The sequence below is a fragment of the Anomalospiza imberbis genome, unplaced genomic scaffold (genome assembly GCF_031753505.1).
Source record: "Anomalospiza imberbis isolate Cuckoo-Finch-1a 21T00152 unplaced genomic scaffold, ASM3175350v1 scaffold_112, whole genome shotgun sequence".
Classification (NCBI taxonomy): domain Eukaryota; kingdom Metazoa; phylum Chordata; class Aves; order Passeriformes; family Viduidae; genus Anomalospiza; species Anomalospiza imberbis.
This window is the reverse complement of record NW_027099512.1, coordinates 277,356-280,174: the sequence shown is the minus strand read 5'-3', so window position 1 is coordinate 280,174 and position 2,819 is coordinate 277,356.

Sequence of the window (2,819 nt, the reverse complement as noted above, 5' to 3'; positions counted from 1 at the left end):
GCCAAGAGACTTGTATTAGTGATTACCAGCAGAGGATTAGAGAGAACAGAGGAGAGTTGGAGGAGAAAGTGTGGAGAAGCCCTCTATCTTCAAGGAAGAAGAAGAGGAGAAGAAGACCTCTGTTCTTGGACCCTCAGCCCCAGGGGAAAATGGGGGGGACTGTAGTCCCGCAATGAGAAACTGAACTGTTGTCTCTTTTGGTCCATGGCAAAGCATCCTTAAAGGAGCCCTATGAGCAGTCTGTCCATGCACGGTGGTGAGAGCACTGTGACATGGAGAGGAGAGTGTCACCACGGCAGATTTTCTCTGGGCAGTTGCCATGTGTGACATGGAAACACAAGGGTGGCAATTGTGTTTCCTGGGGGGTCTGTGGCACAGGAGAGACTCCTGTCTCCCTTGAAAGATTGAGTATTTGAATATCTGAAGGGTGGCAACTTGATCAGGATCCCGGGTGGTATCTCACTGTGGTTCCATTTGGAAATTAGGTGGGAATTAGTTGGGAGGAGGAAGAGTGTTTTGGAAGGTCTTCGTCCAGGATTGAGTGTCTGTGTTTTTATAGTAGTAGTAGTTTAATAAAGTTCTTTTCTTTGTTATTAAGCTTGAGCCTGCTCTGCTCTGTTCCTGATCACATCTCACAGCAATTATTTAAAAAAGTGCATTTTCATGGGAGTGCTGGCATCGCGCCAGCATCAAACCATAACATATGTTCTTAGGTATATACGTTCTATAGATAGTTGTTGTTACAAATATTCTTACAATGTAAATGTGTTCTGTGTTTTCATTGCTGTTTTTCTGAAAAGAAACAAGCTTTATTTTTCACACCCCTTTCCAAAGTTCTCTTTCCATTTGCATTAGGCACAGGATCCCGAGAGGATCTGGGGGTACCCGGGTGATGCCGATGATGGTGATGGGGATCCCGTGCTGGGTATAAATTTCATGATGAATTCCTGGGGAGGGTTTTGTCTATATCCAGGGTTTTTGCGGTCCCGGTGGATTTTTGGGGGTTCCCAGGGGGGTTTTCAGGATTCCCAAAGGGGGCGATCGGGCGATCCCAGGGGGAACCCAAGGCTGGTTTGGGGTACCTGCCGGTGACAGAGATGGGGACCCTCTGCCATGTAAGAACCTTCTCAGGGGCATCTGGGGGTGCTGGGAGCTCTTGTGGGAATTTTGATGTCCTGGGATGGTTTGGGGGGTGTCTGTGTGGGGTTTTTGTGGTCCTGGGGAGTTTTTGGAGGGCCCAGGGATGATTTTGGGGTCCCGGGGAGGTCGGGGTGTCCAGGGGGGTTTGGGGGTTCCCGGGAGGGTTTGGGGGTTCATGGGCAATGCTGATGACAGAGCTGGGACCCCGTGCCGGGTATGAACCTTCTCACTACGCACGGGCAGCGTCAGCGTGTTCAGGGAGATCCTGGGGGGCCCGGAGGTCACCCCAAAACCCAGGGGACCCCAAATCCTCAGGGACCCCCCCAAACTCCCCTCCCCGCTGGATCTGCTGCAGGCAGGGGGGCGCCAGCACTCGGCCCCCACCCCCACCATCACAGGGGGCTGTGATGAAATCTGGGGGTGCACGGACAGGTCGGGGGGACCCCCAAAGTCCTGGGAAAGGGGGAACACAGGGGAACTCCCAGGAATGCCCACTGGGGGCTTAGGGGAGATCAAGGAGGAGTTTTGGGTGAGCTTAATTGTGTCACTATCGTCAGGAAAGGGGACTCCAAGGGTCCCCGGTGTCCACATACCCTGCAAAAGGTGGGAAAACCCGGGCTGGCTGGGAATAGGGGTCCCAGGTGTCCTCGGTGTTGAGGAAAGGAGGGTCTGGGCGCTGGGAAAGGCAGGAATAGGGGTCCAGGGGGTCTCTGGGTGAAAGAAAAGGGGGCTCTGGGGGTCGGGAGAGGCGGCATGGCCGGGAAAGGGGTGCGGGGGTTGCCGGTGCCGGATAAAGGGGGTGCGGGGTGGAATCCCGGCCAGGAATGGGGGTGTGTGGGGGGATGGTGGTGCCCGGGAATGGGGGTTCAGGGGCCCCTCGGTGCTCCGGAATGGGCGACCAAGGAGTCCCGGTGCCGGGGGTCCCCCTCACCTCTCGCTGCCCCCCCGGGGCCCCAGGAGCGCCCCCAGCTCCAGCGCTGGAGCCATCGCGCTGCTCCTCCTCACTCCCAGTACGATCCCAGTATGATCCCAGTAGAACTCGGTCACCCAGGAGCCGCTCCCAGTATGATCCCAGGACAGCCCAGGCACTGCCACTCCTGGCATCCCCCCCAGCCCTCTCTGCGTTCCGACCTGTCCCGGCTCCATCCCCGCCCCTCCCGCGGCTGCGGGGGCTTCGGGAGCGGGGGAGGAGGAGGAGGGAGGGAGGAAGAGGCGCAGCGGCAGCAGGGAGCAGCCGGAGGAGAGGAGAGAAGGAATCGCGTGGCCCTGGCGCTGCCTGAGCTCGCAGCACCCCGGGAGCATCGCCCCCATCCCGCAGGTGCCCGGGGAGGGGGAGCTCGGCCCAAATATCCCGGGGCTCCCTGGGTTTGGGTTTTTTTGGGGGGATGTTTGGAGCTGGTAGGGCTCCAAAGCCGAGCTGCAGCTGGCCCTCGGGGGGACATCGGTGGATCCCCGGGAGATGTTTTCCGGGGGACCCGGTAGGCGGTGAGGGCAGCAGAGCCCCGGCGGGGGGACACCGGTTTTGGGGAGCCCCGGGAAAGCCGCGGCTGCCCTGAGCTGGAGCCCAGAGAGAGAAGAGCCCCAGAAGCCCCAGCGGGGAACCCGAGAGGGGGGGACCCCTGGCAGTGCCGGCACCCCGGCAATGGGGGGTGCTGGGGCTGGAGGGGCGGCATGGCCGG